We start from the raw sequence: 20,038 nt of genomic DNA on the forward strand, positions 1-20,038 counted from the left end.
AAAATAGATATTCATAAAAATTAGGGGTGGGAATAAGAGAGAGAGAAGGAGGAAGGGTGGGAATGTGGGTAGAAGGGAGGGTAGAGTAGGAAAAATCCCTAAGTTCCTAAAGCTGTATTTAAGAAATACATGAAAATTATATATCTTAAATAAAATTTTAAAAAATTCTTCCTTTCCTCTAAAGCAATGCTTTTGATTTAAAAAAGCACCTCTGGAGTGCCTCTGGAGATAACACTTTAATTTGTTATTGGTTATTTATACTAGAGTATAAATAAAAGATCTGGGGGTATTTTTTGAAAATAACATAAAGTCAAGAGTGAAGATTTAGGAAAATGTGAGAGCACTTGGTTTGTAAAAAAAATGGTGGAAAGAATATACTATAAGGTACACAATATTTTCCTCATAGTTAAATCCCTTGCATAATGCCTGATACACAACAAGTCTCACTAATTATTTATGAAATGGATTACTGGAATAAATTTAGTAATTAATGAGCACTGAAAATGAACAATGTAATTGACATTTCTCCCCCTGTTCGGTCTAGGAAGAGTCTGTACAATTCATACAATGAGTTGATTGGTTTAAATGTGGACTGAAAGACCTAGTATATTTCCTTCCCTCCCAGTAAATAAAATAAAAGTACTTGGTTAGAGCCAAATAGTTCCCCAAAAGTAATAAGTAGAACAAACAAACAAAAAAAAAAACATTATGCTGAGTGAAATAAACCAGTCCCAAAGGGACAAATATCATATGTTCTCCCTGATCGGTGAAAACTAACGGGGCACCAAAAAGGAAACCTGTTAAAGAGAAATGAACACTATGAGAAATGGTGACTTAATCAGTCCTCACCCTGACTGTTGATGAACAACTTAATACGTTATCCCTCTTAGTATTTTTTTTGTTGTTTGTTCTACTTAATACTTTTGGTCGAATACTGTAATCAATACACAATTATTCTTAAGTGCTGAAACTTAACTGAAAAGTGATTGCTGTTAAATATAAGAGTGGGAATAAGAGAGGGAAGACATGCTCAAGCTGACTTACCTCAAACGGTAGAGTTAGAAACATACCAGGGGACTCCAATTCAATACCATCAAGGTGGCATATACCAATGCCATCTCACTAGTCCCAGTGATCAATTTCTGTTCACAATTGATCATAATGATAGGACTAAGAACCAAAGGGATCACATAAACAAGAATAGTGTCTACAAACAGTAGCTGATAGAATCAAAAAGGGAGAGAACGATCCAACATGGGAAGTGAGATACACAGCAGACCCATAGAATGGCAGATGTCCTAAACAGCACTCTGGCCTCAGAATCAGCCCTTAAGGCATGGAAAGCCAAGACACTCTGGGGGGAAAAAAAAAAAACTAAATGAAAGATCTCCGCAAGTGAGATCCAGTGGAAAGAAGGGGTCATCAAAGAAGGAGGTACCTTTCTCTGAAGGGAGGAGAGAACTTCCACTTTGACAATGGCCTTGTCTAAATATGATCAGAGTCAGTAAACTCAGGGGGCTTCCATAGCCTTGGCAACTCATTTCAAGAGCCTAGGGTGATTACTGATGTCATAAACAAGAGTGTCAATTTGTAAAGTCAACAACAGGAGTCACTGTGCACTTACTCCTCATGTAGGATCTCTGTCCTTAGTGTGCTGTACATTGTGATTTAATGCTATAACTAGTACTCAAACAGTATTTTTCACTTTGTGTTTCTATGTGGGTGCAAACTGTTGAAACCTTTACTTAATGTATGCTAAACTGATCTTCTGTATATAAAGAGAATCGAAAATGAATCTTGATGTGAATGGAAGGGGAGAGGGAGTGGGAAAGGGGAAGGTTGCGGGTGGGAGGGATGTTATGAGGGGGAAGCCATTGTAATCCATAAGCTGTACTTGGAAATTTATATTCACTAAATAAAAGGATGGAAAAAGAAAAAGAAGATATATGGTCCAATGAGACTTGTACTAAGATATCTGAGTCCAAATAAATTTAAAATAATGATTTAACAACAACAAAAAAAAGTTCCCAAGAAATACTCAAAGAATACAAAGATGAAATAAAATTGTTCCCAAGAGACTTATTGGAATAGATATAACCCATATGCATGAAACAATTAGTGACTAACATCAGACAGAATATAGGAAAGAAGTCAATTGTCTGAAATAAATATTAAGTGTCATAGAAATTTAAAGGCAGAAAAGACAAATCTTCAACCTACTGAGACTAAAAGGACTTATCCTTCCTGCTCCATATAACACTTCCCAGTAGCAATGATTCCTGAGGCCTTCGAGTTACATAAATTAAACTATAGATAATTTATTAAAATTTATAAAAATATTATCAAAAATATATCATACTTCATTTACTTCATGGAGATTAAAGAATCTCAGCATGAGACAGAGAACATTTTACTAAAATTTTCCAAGTCCCTATATTACAACAATTTTATGTAAGTTTCCTCCTAATTCTTCCTCATCTCAACATAACAGCCACATCTAGGTAATATGCATAACCAAGGAGATAAAGGCAGAAAGGGAGTTTTGTCAGGAGAGAAAAATTGCCTTGTCCTAAGATGTTTCTAAATCTATATGGCTCAATGTCATTATCTTCTTTTTTTATGTTTTTTATTTAGTAAGTATAAATTTCCTAAGTACAGTTTATGGATTACAATGGCTTCCCCCCCCCCATAATTTCCCTCCCACTCGCACCCCTCCCATCTCCCGCTCCCTCTCCCATTCCATTCACATCAAGATTCATTTTCTATTCTTTTTATATACAGAAGATCGATTTAGTATATATTAAGCAAAGATTTCATCAGTTTGCACCCACACAGAAACATAAAGTGAAAAATACTGTTTGAGTACTAGTTATAGCATTAAATCACAATGTACAGCACATTAAGGACAGATCCCACATGAGAAGTAAGTACACAGTGACTCCTGTTGTTGACTTAACAAATTGACACTCTTGTTTATGGCGTCAGTAATCTCCCTAGGCTCTAGTCATGAGCTGCCAAGGCTATGGAAGCCTTTTGAGTTCGCCGACTTCGATCTTATTCTGACAGGGTCATAGTCAAAGTGGAAGTTCTCTCCTCCCTTCAGAGAAAGGTACCTCCTTCTTGGATGGCCCCGTTCTTTCCACTGGGATCTCACTCACAGAGATCTTTCATTTAGGTCTTCTTTTTTTTTTTTCCAGAGTGTCTTGGCTTTCCATGCCTAAAATACTCTTATGGGCTTTTCAGCCAGATCCAAATGCCTTAAGGGCTGATTCTGAGGCCAGAGTGCTATTTAGGACATCTGCCATTCTATGAGTCTGCTGTGTATCTCACTTCCCATGACGGATCGTTCTCTCCCTTTTTTATTCTATCAGTTAGTATTAGCAGACACCAGTCTTGTTTGTGTGATCCCTTTGTCAATGACATTATCTTCTTATTTGATCTTTCAAATTAAACCATGTGGATAGTCCTTGATCTCACAAAATATGCCTCAAAAATTATGAGTGTATACATAATGAAGGAAGTTAATCATCACCATTCCCACTGTGGCAAGGACAACTCCCCTAAAGGAAGAAAAACAAAAATGCTAAAGGCCAAAAATGGTAGAGGCTTTCAAGCAGGTGCTTTCCAGGAAAATGGGGTGGAGGAGTTTTCTGAAAAATAGAAAAAACTAAAGCTATGCAACTAGGTCAACTACAGCACTCTGGGTGCATGCAGGTGTGACTCTGTATGATGCTTTTGTAAGTAGTGCTGCAGCTCTAAGCTATCTGAACAAAAATTGTATAACTGAGTATGTACTAGAAGACTTAAAGTTGTTTGTGCTGGGTATCTGAGACAATACCCTGCTTCGTTTAGGGCTCAGAATTTGAAAACAAAACTCTCCTCTGGGCTTAACAGCAAGAATAAACGTTTTTTTCCTGATAAGAGCCTTGGTGTCCTGGGTCTCTGAGATTCCTGCTACACCATCTTAGTCATATTTTCAGAGGGAAGTATAATTGACTCTAAGAAAATGAACCTCCTAGGGCCAGTGCTGTTGTGCAACACAGCATGGGTTTGAGTACTGGCTACTCCACTTCCAATCCAGTTCCCTGCTAATATGCCTGGGAAAGCAGTGGAAGATGGCCCAAGTACTTGGGCCCTTGCACCCACGTGAGTGACCCAGAAGATCCTGGCTCCTGGCTTAAGATCACCCTAGCTCTTGCCACTGTGGCCATTTGGAGAGTGACCCAGAGAATGGAAAATCTCTCTATCTCTCCTTCTTTGTAATTCTGACTTTCAAATAGGTTTAATAAAAAAAGAAAGAAAATAAGCCTCCAAATCTCAGCTAATGAATTTTCAAACAGTAAAATGTTTTTCAAACTATGCTTTGAAAGAGTTTAGTGGATCATGAACTCAACATTTTTAAATTATGATACATATTTATACATAGGTATATTTGTATGTATTGGTCAGAATATCCCCATTATTCTTAATGGGGGTCATAGGTTTGAAAAACACTGGTGTAATCTAATAACAGAAAATGAGATGAGTGCAAAAAAAAAATCCACCATATTGATGCCCAGCTATGAAAAGCTTTATGGATAAAAGTTTCAGCAAACAGTGCAGAAGATAAATTATCTGACCATAATGATCTCCTTATAGCTAATATCAGATCAGCATCAATTATTTATATGATGGCTCAACCTGCTTCCACCCATAGAAGGATCTGAAGAAAATTACAGATGCATGTTTGTTTTACTCCCCTTGACATTTACCATGTAATGCTGTCATTTCCCCAAGATTATAAATAAAGGAATATGTCTAGTGGTGTTGAAGAATTCATGTGTCTATGTATAGAAGTATAAAAATTATTATGTCCTTTTACAGGATATGTAACTGCAAAAAGATATTTCTTATTCGTCTGGACAATACTAGGCCTGTACATAATAATTAAGTTTGTTAGGAGACTTTATCTTGTAGACACATGCAGTATAGGCTATTACCTCACTGGGTGTGGGAGAAAATGCCCTAAAGAAACAATCTGCAAGTTATGATAAGTTGTCTGCAAGCACAGGATAAAAGCCTGCAACCAGGTGGCCAACAGGACCACTGACAAGAAAGACCAGTGTATGTGTGAAATGATTCCCTCACTTATTCCTATCCTGCTGTTTCTTGATTATGCACATAGAAAGGTCAGCAAAACTTGTGCCAAAACTGCATTGAATATTAATCCAGGGAGAGATGGGGCAATTGTCTTTATCACCATTACAGCTCATTATTTTATCATTTCTCTTTCTCCCCACCTATAGATGATGTGCATATATATGCTATATATGCTAAACTGACAACTTCATAAGATTGGTTGCTTGGTACATTTCCAGGATGTATATAAAGTTATTCAAACAACATCTTCCTAAGAAAATGATTTTTTCTCATGCATACAAGCTCTATATCTAAAATAAATAGAAAGGCTAAGGGAAGCGTATATAACTTCCCACAGAGCAAAATAAATCAATTTCACTTTAATCTCACCTCTTTATCCCAAAATATGGTCATTACTCTACTTAGAACTGACATAAACAAGAGAACCAAAGGCATAAGGGAGAAAGAAATGCATGAGGAAGGAGAGGCTGGGTAGAAGTACTATTAAATACCATTTTCATAGCTCTTAGCAATTTTTCAAAGCTCTTACACATACATTATAACATTTAATGCAGATTGCATTGTGGTACAGCAGACAATATGATTTATCTTGATTTTTCAGATGAGGAATGGAAACTCAGAAAGGTAAAATCAAAGCCAAGATTCAAAAAAATACAGCCCAGCTGATCCTTCTATCTACCATACTACTCAAGATGATTAAGGATTGTTTAAAAGGGATCAGTTAAAACTCTTAACAACACAAAACAGTTGGTCAGCATATCATCTCAATCCCTTTTGACATTATCGGTAGTTGTAATTACATCAATCTCATAAATACCTGCTCTGGTCATAGCTCTCTGCTACTGCCAATTATTAAGATCCATTGGTCCATAGCTATCCAAAGAAGTGGAGATAACCACCTACAGCAGAGCAAATACTTTGTGCCTGCCCCATCCTCTCACAGAAAAACTAATTTCTATATTTAACCTAGCAATTAAGTAGATATAATATTTTTAAAGGCAGTGTCAAAATCAGAAAATCTGTTACGTTTATTCTATCTATAAAAGTAATAAGAAAACCAAAGAACATAGATAAGGGTTCCCCCTACCCCACCACGTACACAGGTGTGTTTTGTAGGGAAATCAGTGTAGATGTGAAAAGATATAGTTTTCCCAACAACTCAATGTTTCTCAATTTTGTATATTTAAGAAAACAATAACACTAGTATTTTGGGGTTAATATCTGGGTAGGAAGAAATACATAGGAATAAAGTTGTCCCAACCGCAGTGAGTTCACATATTGGAACTGTCTTGGCTAATTATTTTTGCTACTATTATGCTCTCTTTTTTTAAGTGGGGTCTTGCTTAGCGCAACTATTTGTTTCAAATAAAAATATATTTAAAAATTTAGATACACAAAAAAGAAAATAATATAATAGATTCTAAACAGTAGATGTTTGGCAAAGTTGTTAAGTCACCACTTAGGATACCCACATCCCATATTAGAATATTCTGCTCGAGTTCCACGTACTCCACTTCTGAATCAAGCGTCCCATTAATACTTCCTGAGAGGCAGCAGATGATTGCTTAAGTACTTGGGCCTCTGCCACCCATGTGGGAACCCTGGATTGAGTTCCAGACTTTGGCTGTTGTAGGCATTTGGGAAGTGAGCCAGGCAGATGGAAGACCACCCTCTATCTCTCTCTCCCTGCCTTTCAAGTAAAGTGAAAATAAATAAATAAAATTTAAAACTTTAAAAAAGAAAAGATTCTAAACTATTAAAAGCAGATCACTTAAATGAAATCAGTAATTTTAAAAAATTACTGAACATCTCTAATGTGCAATGCTGCACCTGCCACAACCACCACAAAAATAGCAATAGTTGTAGAAGTCAACAGCTCTTGCAGTCCAGACCACTAGCAAATGGGCAATAACTGTTCTTTGATATTTTTACTTGGTGTCCCATCTTTTTCTCTCCCTCTTGTTTCTTTCCCCATAACAACAGCCTATAAACCTGATTCAGAATTAAAAGCTCCTGAGGCCATTCTTATCCATACAGTGTCATAGAAAGAACTCTGAGTCACTTTTTGTCTTGATTTAATAATAGTTACAGTGGTTGGCACTGTGGCACAGAAAGTTAAGAAACTGCTTGTGACACCAGCATGCCAGATGTGAGTGCCAGTTCAAGTCTGCCTGCTATGCTGCTGATCCAGCTTCCTGTCAATGCACCTGAGAAGGCAGCCATCAGGATGATTGCCCAAGTACTTGGGCACCTGCCACCCATATAGGAAAGCAGGATGGAGTTCCTGGATCCTAGCTTCAGCCTGACCCAGACCTGGCTGTTGCAGACATTTGGGATGTAAATAAGTAGATGGAAGATCTCTCTATGTCTCTCCTTCTCCCTCTCTCTCTATTGCTCTACCTTTCTTTTTTAAAAAAAAATTATTTATATACTTGAAAGAGTTACACAGAGAGAGAAGGAGAGGCAGAGAGAGAGAGGTCTTCCATCTGATGGTTCAGTCCTCAGTTGGCTGCAACGGCCAGAACTGCACCAATCCAAAGCCAGGAGCCAGGAACTTCTTTTGGGTCTCCCATGCAGGTGCAGGGGCCCAAGGACTTAGGCCATCTTTTACTGCTTTCCCAGGCTATAGCAGAGAGCTGGATCAGAAAAGGAGCAGTCAGGACTTGAACCAGCACCCATACCCACTATGTCACAATGCCAGCCCCTCTACCTTTCAAATAAATAAATTAAATAAATAAATAAATCCTTAGAAATAAAAAAAAAAAGCTAAATTAACTTCAGTTGTCCCATGGGGGGGTGTTTTGTTGGGTTTTGTGTATATGTGTGGATAGTTTGTTTATTTGATTTTTTTGTTTGTTTTATTACTGTCATTCAGTTTGTTGCAATGATAACTCCATAAAATAGCATTTAATAATAGAAATAAAATCTCAAGAATAACATGAGATTACACACAACACACATACACATACGCATTACAGAATCCAAATCATATTCCAAAAAAAAATATTAGATATCAAAGTAAAATATAGCCACTGCAATTTACATAGACTTTATATTTACTTTATTGCCATATTGATATATTTTAACATATTATTTATCTTCTAATACCATTTACTCTCTAGGAGATAGATGTACTTTTATTGTGTATTCCAAAAAATCTTCTATTTTAACCATTTTTTTTAACTTTTATTTAATGAATATAAATTTCCAAAGTACGGCTTATGGATTACAATGGCTTCCCCCCCATAACGTCCCTCCCACCCGCAACCCTCCCCTTTCCCACTCCCTCTCCCCTTCCATTCACATCAAGATTCATTTTCGATTCTCTTTATATACAGAAGATCAGTTTAGCATACATTAAGTAAAGATTTCAACAGTTTGCTCCCACACAGAAGCATAAAGTGAAAAATAATAGATGATTTTTTAAATGATGATGAAATCAGATCAGACCTATTGTCATGTTTAATCCCAGCAAGAGTCAAGTTGGGAATTGCTAATTTCTTTTTTTTTTTAACAGAAGATCAGTTTAGTATACATTAAGTAAAGATTTCAACAGTTTGCACCCCCATAGAAACACAAAGTGAAATATACTGTTTGAGTACTCGTTATAGCATTAAGCCTCAATGTACAGCACATTAAGGACAGAGATCCTACATGAGGAGTAAGTGCACAGTGACTCCTGTTGTTGACTTTACAAATTGACACTCCTGTTTATGGCATCAGTAATCTCCCTATGCACCAGTCATGAGTTTCCAAGGCTATGGAAGCCCCTTCTCCGACTCTTATCTTGTTTAGACAAGGTCATAGTCAAAGTGGAGGTTCTCTCCTCCCTTCAGAGAAAGGTACCTCCTTCTTTGAAGACCTATTCTTTCCACTGGGATCTCACTCACAGAGATCTTTCATTTAGGTTTTGTTTTGTTTTGTTTTGTTTTTTTGCCAGAGTGTCTTGGCTATTTTAACCATTTAAAATGAATTAGTAACAAAATGCCTAAAGTTATCCTGCAGTGAACTTTTTTGTAAAGTGATATTTGTTTTTTGTTTTTTGTTTTTTTGACAGGCAGAGTTGGCAGTGAGAGAGAGAGACAGACACAGAGAGAAAGGTCTTCCTTTTCTGTTGGTTCACCCCACAATGGTCACTGCGGCCGGCGCACCTTGCTGATCCAAAGCCAGGAGCCAGGTGCTTCTCCTGGCCTCCCAAGCAAGTGCAGGGCCCAAGCACTTGAGCCATCCTCCATTGCACTCCTGGGCCACAGTAGAGAGCTGGCCTGGAAGAGGAGTAACCGGGACAGAATCCGGCGCTCTGACCGGGACTAGAACCCTGTTGAAATTGTATATATTGGGTTTCATGTTGACCTTGTTGATCACTGATACAGATCATTTTGAGGTTCCATATCTACAACCCTGTGATATGCTGAGAATAGTTTGATGGTATGCCCATCAACATGATATTAAAATGGCTGAAAACACAACATAATGTCTTTATCTAAAATCTTATTATTGTTTATTCCAAGTGGCACAGTAATGCATATATTATAGTTGCAAAAAGGACTTGTACAACTACAGCTTCTGGTTCTTACAGATAGTTTTCCTCACAAGAAAATTTAAAATGGCAGCCTAAGTTGCTGTGAAAAGGCACAGCCTAATGGTATGAGATCCTGGTCTTTCTTTCTGACCTCAACCTATCATCCAATAACATATTGCCATGAGTGAACTGAGACTGAGATTTATACGTATTGAAAATTGCTCAGCATTTCTAGAACAGCACATTCCATAATAATATGCATTGAAACTTTTCTGATTCAGAAAACTCACTTCCAACTACTCTTACCAGGCCTATGTACAGTAAGATCTATTTAGCCATACTTTATTTATTGAGAATCTCAAAAAAAATTTTAAAAATAACAACCCAACAGCTGTCGCTCCCCCTCTTCGTGGAGGAGCGACACAGGACCCTGTGCTGTTCTTTTGTCTGCTCGGCCCTCCCCGGGTTTGCTGCTGGTTCTTCCCGGGTTGGCTACCGATCCTTCCACCTCCATGGAAGGGCGGTTCCCCCTGCCACTTTTCCCACTTCCACGGGGGAGCGGCACACCGCCGGCCAGCTCTCTCGGGGGCTGCACAGGTGTTCCTTCAGATAGATGTTCCTGGTGCATGTTGTCTCTCTCCTCCTTTATAGTCCTCTTCCACCAATCCCAACTCTGCTACCCACACGCCGAGTACGCTGCTCTCCTCCAATCAGAAGCAGGTCCTGCTGTTTATTGGTTGAACTGGAGGCAGCTGTGTAGAAGCTGTTTCCTCCTCTCCCAGCGCCATATTGTGGGAGAGCAGATGCATAGAATAAGTCTTAATTCCAGTAACAGTCTAGTCTGAGTTGCTCCCCACAATTCCCCCTTTCTTTTTATTTTTGGCGTTGATACGCGCCTGTCTTCGGTGCCCCGTGGCACACACTCTGCTCTGCTTGCTGGAGTAGCCCACAGGTGCTTACAAGCCCTACCAATCAGGCAAACCAAATCCGGGTCCTCTCTTCGCCATGTTGTGAGGAGGTTTTTAGGCGCTGATGCGTGCCTGTGTTCGGTGCCCTGCAGCGCATGCTCTGCTCTGCTCGAACTGCCTGCAGGTGCTTACAAGCCCTATCAATCAGGCAAACCGAATCCAAGCCCTCTCATTGCCATATTGTGGGGAGACTTATTGGTGTTGATAACGTGCCTGTCTTCGGTGACCTGCAGCCACCCACAGGTGCTTATCGTCTTACTAATCAGGCAGACCGAATCCAAGCTCTCTCATTGCCATGTTGTGGGGAGGCCTTATTTTTCTCTATTTCTCTATCTCCGGGCATTCCTATCTCTCCTATTTTACTTCTATCTGCCAGCATTCCTATTTCTCTCATTTTACTTCTAAACTTCTGTTTCTCTTATCCCCGCGGCTTCCCGGCGCCCGCCCTGAGGCTGCTTCTCGGTGCCTCGCCCCGCGGTGGCTTCCCGGCTTCACGCGCACTCTGCGGTCTCTGTACCCTTCACGCCCACACCACGGCCTCCGCGCTAGCCCTGAATTCCCTATCTATTCGTGCCCCGCGCGCTCTCTGCGCGCGGCGGCTTCCACGAGTCACACAGCCTAGCTCACGTTTCCGCCACCGGTATTCAGTCTAAGTTCCCCGGGCTAACCTGGCGAATTCCAACCTAGCTTATGCGTCTCCGCCTCTGGTTTTAGATTTTAGCCTTTTGCTCCCCGGGCTGACTTGACGAAACCTAGCTTACGTCTCCGCCTCAGCCTGCCCCCGCGGCTTCATCCTCCTAACACTTTTCTCTACCCGGTATGTTTCCTAACTTTTCTTCCAACAATATTCCCCTCTCATTTCCCCTGGCTTCTCCCCACAGTCCGCATCCGAGTCTAAGTTTCTTCTTGGTTTCACTTTCACTTTCAATCCTAGCTTTCAATCCTAACTTCTTTCCCACAGTCCGTATCCGAGTCTATGCCTAGGCTTTCGATAGCTTCTTCCGGCACCTTTTCCGTCCGGCTTTCCCCTAGGCTCTTTGCTAGTCTCTCTCTCCAGTATTTTCCTGCTTCTTCCCGCTTCTTCCCTCCTAGGTCTCCTATCCGAGTCACGGCACCATTATGTCGCTCCCCCTCTTCGTGGAGGAACGACACTAAACCCTGCCTAGGCTTCATATCCAAGTCACGGCAAACAGCCACTCATTTTCTTTACCAGATCTTTCCAGAAAGGAAAATGAAAGACAAAAAAGTAAAAAGGATTAGTTATTCATCTCCCCCTTGGGTAAGATCCTTAGTGGTCTAAAGAATCTGACTGTTATGCTTTAAATTCTACTTTTCCAGTGCATTAGGAGAAAGTGGAGAGGGGAACTATAAATCAAAATAAGATGAAGCATTTCATGAGAAGAATGGAAGAATCTAAATTCCTCAAAGGTTTCCTACTTCTATAGTTCAAGGTCAGATAATACAAAGTCACTTTGCATCCAAAAGGAAGGAGACTAGTCCTAAAGGGGAAAAAAAGGGGGGGGGGAATAACTCTAGAGGAGAAAGCTCCTCCAAAAGTCCAACTCCACTCAGGCTGTGGTAGATTCAAAGTTCACTGCACCAACAATGAAGCAACAATCCAGAGCTTCAACTGCATGAGGAGTCTGGGCCCTAATTTGTGCCTGCCCTTGCCTCAGTATCACAGCTGCTTCATTCCCAATGAGGAGACCTGAACTAACATATTTTAGTAAGTAGCAGCTTCACTTATTCAAATGAGAAAAATCTGGCATTTGGTGCCTCAATCACAGACACTAGACAAATAGCAAACTTCTTGTCTCTCTGCTTTGTAGCCATAGCATATATCACAATAATTTAATAAGAGCCCTTTGGCCTTTTTCCTTCAGCAATACATAGTCATAAATTTAACAAATAGTTCTAATCAAATGGATTAGGCCCCAAATGTTTTATTCAAATAAGAAAACCAGAGATTTTATTTTCCTTCTCTCCAAGTGAAGAATGAAAGATATATCAACAGTTCCTTTCTTACTTTATCTTTGTTAACATGTTTACACTTCCAATATTTTTTACCTTTTAGAAAAAAAGGAATGTTGATTTAAATATTATTTTCAGAAAAACAAATTATTGAGCCAGTATTGTGGCACAGTGGTTAAATCCACTGCCTGTGACTTTATATATATGGGGTAGTTTGTGTCCCAGCTGCTACACTGTTGATCCAGCTCCCTACTAATGGGCTTAGGAAAGCAATGCAAGATGGCCTAAGTTCTTGCATCCCTGCCTCTTATGTGGGAAACCCAGAGAAAGCTCCTGGATCCTGGCTCCTGGCTTTGGACCAGCCCAGCTCTGGCAATTGCAGCCATCTGGGGCCTGAGCCAGTGGATGGAAGATCTCTCTCTCAGTCTGTGCCCCCAACCACCTGCAACCCTACCTTTTAAATAAATAAATAAATAAATCTTTTTAAAAATTATTGTGGGGCCTATGCTGTGGTATAGTGGGTAAAGCTGCCACCTATGGTGCTGGCATCCCATATGGGAGCTGTTTCAAGTCCCAGATGCTCCTCTTCTGATCCAGCTCTCTGTTATGGCCTGGGAAAGCAGTGGAAGATGGCCCAAGTGCTTGGGCCCCTGTACTCACGTGGGAGACCCAGAAGAAGCTCCTGGTTCTTGGCTTCAGATAGGCTCACTTCTGGCTGTTTTTGCCATCTGGGGAATTAACCAGTGGATGGAAGTCCTTTCTCTCTGTCTCTCCCATCACAGTGCCTCTCAAATAAATTAATAAATAAATCATAAAAAAATTATTGTGTAAAATGAGCAATGGAGGGGATTCCAAGATGGCAGACTAGGGAACAACATTACTGTGCTAGAGAGGGATAAACATTAAAAAAAAAAGCATAGGAAGTACACTCTCAGGGCAGAATTGGAGAGAAAACCTCACTGGAAATCCTACAAGAGGAAAAGGAATTCCATGGACCTATGTGGAGGGTGCAGACATGCAGCACAAACACAAGCACAAGCATAACTGCAGCAGCCAAGAGCCAGAGTGGGCAGCAGCTTGGAGACAGAGATGAGAACAGACTGCAGCAACAACCAAGAGTGATAGAGCCAGACGGGGAGTGTGGCATGACTCTAGACTGCAGCCCTGGGGACTAGCAGTTGCTAGCGGGCCACAGACCCAGTAGAAGTAGAGGGGGCACATTTATCTTGCCCCAACTTCCCCAAAACAGCATCTGCTGCACAGCTAAAAAAGTGCAGGCACCATTTTGTGTTTGAGTGGGAGCCACAGAAGACTTTGTGAATGCTCACAGCACCTGGCTGAAACAGGACACCATCTTCTTGGCCATACTGGCAGTAGTGGCAGGGAGAGAGCAACATTTGGCCACTGGCTCTTGTGTACACATGTGATCCAGAGATTCTAGTCTAGGGAATAATCCACAGTCCCCATTGACTTTGAGCCTTTGGGGGATGGTTGAGCAACCACATAGGATGGTGAGGTGCCCATAGCCCCCCAGTATCAGGAAACCTTGGTGGAACTGTCTCAAAGAACATCTGCCTCTCTGTTGACTGGACAAGCTGGCAGGACAGAGAATCCTCTGCACCCAGTGACTGTGGGAGCCTTGTATGCTGAGACTATGGAGACTCAGTGGTTACATGAGAAGGTACAGGGTGTAGCTGGGTTTCTGGACAATCACTGAATGCAACTCTGATGCTCAGAGCAGATCATTACAGTGTGAACTGTGATCACAATGAGAACTGCACAGATCATTTGTGTGGTTCATACAGTGGGACAGAACACACTGTGGGCTAACAATCAGGCATTGAGATCTAACACACCCAATTTGGGTGTTACCCTGGATACTGGCCCCACTCTGAAGCACTGAATAGAGCTCCCTGGCCATACCCACCACACACCTCTTGGTATTCACTGAAAGTACAGACATTCCACTAAACCACAGAGACATAGCTCAAAGATAAAAGCCATCAGAGGAAAAAAAAATCCATCCCACAAATCCCTAAAGTAAAACATAGAAATTCAAGAAACAAGAATAAGGAATACACCATGACTAACCCCCACCCCCCACAACAAAGGTACACAACAATATTTCAGTGTTACAATGTGAAGATGTAGAGATTGAAGAAATGCTGGAAACAGAAATCAAAAAATTAACCTTAGGATTATTCAAAAGCAATCAGAAGCAATCCACAAACTAAAGCCATGCATTACATGAATGAAAATTTTTCCCATGAAATTGAGATTTTAAAGAGAAATCAAGGGGCTAGGCCTGTGGCATAGTGTGGGCTAAGCTTCCGCCTGTGGTACCAGCATTCCATATGGTCACCGGTTCCACGCCCAGCTGCTCCTCTTCTGATCCATCGCTCTGCTTTGCCCTGGGAAACAGTGGAGGATAACCCAAGTGCTATGGATCCTGCACTCATGTGGGAGACCTGGGAGAAGATCCTGGCTCCTGGCTTTTAAATTAAAAAAAAAAAAAAAGAAAAGAAAAAGAAATCAACAAACAACAAATGCTGAGAAGGATGTGGGGAAAAGTACCCTAATCTACCATTGGTTGTATTGTAAACTGGAAAAACCACTATGGAAATCTCTTTGGAAATAACTCAGAAGTCTGAAGATAGCTCTACCATATGATTCAGCCATCCTACTCCCGGAAATTTACCCGAGAGATGAAATCAGAAAATAAAAGAGTTATTTGCAGCCCATGTTTATTGCAGCTCAATTTACAATAGCTAAGACATGAATCAACCTAAATGCTGCCAACTGAAGACTGGATAAAGAAATTATGGGATATGTACTCTATGGAATACTAGACAGCAGTTAAAAAAGTGAAATCTAGTCATTTGCAATAAAATAGATGAATCTGGAAAACATCATATTTAGTGATATAAGCCAGTCCCAAAGAGACAAATACCATATGTTCTCCCTTATCTGTGGTAACTAACACAGCACCTAAAATACTGCTACCCAGTTAAGTAATGGGCAAAGGACTTAAACAAGCATTTTTCAAAACAAGAAATCAAAAGGGCCAACAGACACATGAAGAAATGCTCAGGATCACTAGCCAATGGGAAATTCAAATCAAAACTACAATGTGATCTCAGGTCACCCCCATTAGAATGGCTTTAATACAAAAATCAACAACAACAACAACAAAATAATGCTGGTGAGGAAGTGGCAAAAAAGTTACCCTAATCCACTGTTGATGGGAAGATAAAGCCACTATGAAAGACAGTATGAGACACCTCAGAAATCTGCATATAGACCTACCATATGATGCAGTCATCCCACTCCTGGGTTTCTACTCAAGGGAAATGAAATCAGCATATGAAAGTTATCTGTACCTCTATGTTTATTGCAGCTCAATTCACAATATCAAAGACATGGAATCAACCCATATGCCCATCAACTGAGGACTGGATAAACAAATTATGGGATATGTAAAACACGGAATACTGCACAGCAGTAAAGTAAAAAAAAAAAAATGAATTCCAGTCATTTGCAACAAAATGGATGAAACTGAAAAACATCATACTTAGTGATATAAGCCAGTCCCAACAAGACAAATACCATATGTTCTCCCTGACCTGTGATAACTAATAGAGCACCTAAAAAGCAATCTGTAGAAGAGAAATGGACGCTTTGAGAAGCAAAGACTATAAACAGCCCTAGTCTTGACTGTTGAGGAACAGTATTACTTTTTTTCATACTATTTGTTGAACTCTTTACTTAGCATAGAGTTAATCATATGTGTACAAAGTTACTTGAGAATAGATCTTATTAAAAATAAGAGTGGGAATAAGAGAGGGATGGGAGTGTGGGTGGGAGGGCAGACATAGTGGGAAGAATCACCACAATCCTAAAGTTGTAATTATGAATTGCATGGAGTTTGTAACTGTAAACTTGTATAGTTCTGAATAGATTTCTACAGACTTAGTTTTAAGGGTATATTTCATGCATTGAAAGCCAAGACTCTGATGCAGAGAGTGTCTTACATGAAGGACTTCTGTGGGTGAGATCCCAATGGAAAGGAGTGGTCATCAAAGAAGAATGTGCTTTTCTCTGAAGGTAGTAGAGAACTTCTACTCTGCTTACAGCTTTGTCAAAATACTGAAGGAGTTTGTGGATCCAAAAGGCTTCCATAGCCTAGGTAGCTCATGTCAAGAGCCTCAGGTGATCACTGACATTACACAAAAGAGTGTTAAATTAACAACAGGAGTCACTGAGCACTAACTTCCCATGCAGGACCTCTGTCCTCAAAGAATTGTATTATGAGACTTAAAAGTAAAACTTGATCTCAAAGAATTACTTCGTTTTAGTGTATTAAGTGGAGGATATTCTTATGTTTCATAAGTGATAATTAAGTCTAAGTGCTCACAAAAGATGTATCATTCTTGGGTTCTTCTTTAAAGTTAATTATGTTTCTCAAAAAAAGAATGTTTCAAATAAAAAAGAAGTGAAATCAACTTTGAGATGCAATGACTTTGAATAGCCCTTGCCTTGACTGCTGAGGAATAGTTTTTTTTATATATAACTTGTTGAACTCTTTACTTAGTATAGAGTTAATCTTCTGTATATAAAGTTAATTGAAAATAGATTTTAGAAAAAAATATAAGACTAGGAATAGGAGAGGGAGGAGGTAAAGGAGTGTGGGTGGGACAACGAGGGAAGAATCACTGTGTTCCTAAAGTTGTATTTATGAAATGCATTAAGTTTGTATTCCTTAAATAAAAGTTTTCTTTGGAAAAAAAAAAGAAAGCAATACTAAACTCTGGAAAACAAAAAAAAATGAAATCCTGTCTTTTGCAATAAGATGGATACAGCTGGAAATCATTATATTTAATGAAATAAGCCAGTCCCAAAAATACAGATGTCATATGTTCCCCATGATCCAAAGTAACTAATAGAATACCTGGAATGTCATATACTAGAGTGCAATAGACATTTTGAGATTCAATGATTGTTTACAGTGCTTGTGTCTTCCATTAACGAACAGTGGTTTTTTTTTTTTTCCTCTTCATACTATTTGTTGAACTCTTTTACTTAATGTAGGGTTAAATATACAATCATTAAGTAAACTGAAAATAAATATTTGTAAAAATTAAGAGTGGAAATGTGAGATGGAGGAGAAGGAATGTTTGGAGCATGGGCAAGAGGAAGGGTAGGTGGGAAAGTGACACTATGTTCCTAAATCTGTATATATGAAATACATGAAATTTATATAACTTAAGTAAAATTTTTAAAAATGAGTAATGGAATTTTTAAAGGTTGCAGGTTACTTTTACAAAACACAGCAACAAGGCATGAAATCCAGGAATTTTATGACTCCCTTGTTACAAATAAAATTTCCAGGGATGGTTTCATGACAATGCTAAAATTCTGCCCACATTTATGTGGATTCATAGAAAGAGAGGATATTTTATCTTATCTTGTGGAGCTTTTCATCAGAGTTAGAAGTCCCTACAGTTTTATTCCTATTAACAGAATTTTGCTAATTAGTATCAAGAGAAAAATTAAGTCCAGGCTCAAAATTCACAGAGTGGAGAAGGGAGGGGACCAAAAGATTATTAATTAGTGAAAAGTAGGCCATCTAATGTTTTCCTTACTCTTCAACTACTCAGTTGTACTATATTTAGAAAACTAACAATAATTACTCATATAAAGGATGCTCCATTACATTAGGGAATTTTGATGATTTGCATGGATATTCTAACTTTCAGAAGTCAAACTTAGCCAAAATATTCAAAGTTAACACACTAATTTTGGACATTTCTTTCATTCAAAAAAGTTGGTAAAAATACATAATGCCTTCATTTGAAAGACAAATGAATTTTTAATTCCTTAAAGGAATTCTGCATTATATAAAAGGAATTTGAAAATTAGTATGCAATTCTGAAGATCAAGAACTTTTCTGGAGGCATAAAATATTCAGTTAACTATCCTGTAGAATGTTTAATTGTGCCACTGACATGCTAAGAAGAGCATTAAAATCATTTTTTATGAATTAATATATTTAGGACAGTACACACTGTCAGTTCTATAATAGTACTTTAGGGCACAATTTAAGGTTTTGGTTTCATTTCTAAAGCCTTATAAAGATAATATTTAACTTCTGATAAACAACATTTCATGTAACAATCAATTAGACATCAATTTCAAACTAGATAATTTAAAAGAATGACTCTTAAACATATTATAACAACTTCTTATATAATTTCTGATCTGCACAGGAGTTTTGACCTGCTCCGTTTCCAACCTGGGCCGGCTCACCCCTCCTTAGGCAACCTGGTGGTCCCCTGCTCCCAGGAGGTCACCATATTGATGCTGAACTTAGTGCGGACACCCAATCGGCATAGCACACAACAGCCCAGAACTCCTGGACTCAAGCGATCCTCCGGCCTCAGCCTCCCAAGGAGCTGGGACTACAGGCGCGCGCCACCGCGCCCGGCAACTTCTTATATAATTTCAAATGCAGTAAGATATTCCACATTCCCAATGCTATTCTACTCATATTATAAGGAATTATCATTATATGCTTTCTGGTTAATCTCTTTCCTTCACAAACAAAACAAAAACAAACAAACAAACAAAACCCACAGATTCTCCACTCCACTTTTAGGGAACAAGGCAGCTCTGCATAACTAATGTCATCTTAGAGGAAACCTAAAGAGTGTTGATGCACCACCAAAGACTTTAGTGAAAAGCAGTTATATCAGACATAGGTTAAGAGCCTGTGCTGTGAAGTAAGAAAATCAGAGCTAATCTACATGTTGGCACCACTAATATACTAACTCTATTATTTTGAAATTTTACTTTAACCCCTTTAAGCTTCAGTTTTATCATTCATAAAATCAGAATAATGATAATATCTATCACATAGAGATTATGTGGGAATTATGAGTTAATGCAGGTGTAACCTTGAACCTAGTGCCTGGTTTCTAGGGAGTGGTTAGTAGATGTTTAATTTTTACTAGATTAAAATTTTAAGCAATCATCTGGGCATTTCTAAGATCAGTCCAATGCCAGGATAATAAAGAGGTTTGAACTTTTCTGCAGCTTCAATCAATTGGCAGCAGCTGCTTAGAAAACTGTGTTAAGAATGACAACGAGGGGGTGGGGCGGGGAGGGCTGGCATTGTGGCATAGAAGGTTAAGCCTCCACCTGCAGTGCTGGCATCCATATGGACACTGGTTCTAGTCCTAGCTGCCTCAATTCCAATCCAGCTCCCTACTAATGCGCCTGGGAAAGCAGTCCCATATGGGCACCGGTTCTAGTCCTGGCCGCTCCACTTCCAATCCAGCTCTCTACTATAGCTTTGGAAAGCAGTAGAAGATGCCCAAGTCTTTGGGCCCCTCCCACGTGGGAGACCCAGAAGAAGCTCCTGGCTCCTGGCTTTGGATCA

General features: G+C 39.4%; 1 long non-coding RNA gene and 1 other non-coding gene across 6 annotated transcripts in view; both read right to left on the reverse strand.

Moving 5' to 3' along the window:
- LOC138844624 (uncharacterized) overlaps positions 1 to 20,038 on the reverse strand; it is a 116,954-nt gene that overhangs the window by 85,690 nt on the left and 11,226 nt on the right. The gene's annotated exons all lie outside the window — the stretch shown is intronic.
- LOC149122992 (signal recognition particle RNA) lies at positions 18,794 to 19,085 on the reverse strand. The gene has a single exon (XR_016218773.1).

Source organism: Oryctolagus cuniculus, chromosome 12 (genome assembly GCF_051225735.1).
Source record: "Oryctolagus cuniculus isolate XC-2025 breed Fujian yellow rabbit chromosome 12, ASM5122573v1, whole genome shotgun sequence".
NCBI classification, from domain to species: domain Eukaryota; kingdom Metazoa; phylum Chordata; class Mammalia; order Lagomorpha; family Leporidae; genus Oryctolagus; species Oryctolagus cuniculus.